Source organism: Penaeus monodon, chromosome 15 (assembly GCF_015228065.2).
Source record: "Penaeus monodon isolate SGIC_2016 chromosome 15, NSTDA_Pmon_1, whole genome shotgun sequence".
NCBI lineage: Eukaryota > Metazoa > Arthropoda > Malacostraca > Decapoda > Penaeidae > Penaeus > Penaeus monodon.
Window position 1 is genome coordinate 32,472,126 of NC_051400.1, and position 250 is coordinate 32,472,375.

General features: G+C 25.6%; 1 protein-coding gene across 1 annotated transcript in view; it reads left to right on the forward strand.

Moving 5' to 3' along the window:
* Positions 1 to 250, forward strand: part of LOC119581955 (ras-related protein Rab-14) — a gene marked incomplete in the record, with an annotated part of 10,194 nt that overhangs the window by 2,263 nt on the left and 7,681 nt on the right.

The following is a 250-nucleotide window of genomic DNA, read 5'->3' on the forward strand; positions in this document are numbered from 1 at the left end:
GGAAATTAGATTTTACTGATTATCAATTACTGGTAATAAGATAGTTATTTGAGAATAAGTATATGCATTAAAACAGTCCTGTTATTGAATTCTTATTTTCATGTAAAAGTCTTTAATATTTTCAGTATTTTGATGAAAAAAGGAAAAATATAGCATGTAAGATTTTTTTTATTCATAAAGAATTGATGATACTCATCATCCATTAGTCTTGGTTATACATCAGAAGGGTTGATGAAGGACAAAAGTAGAG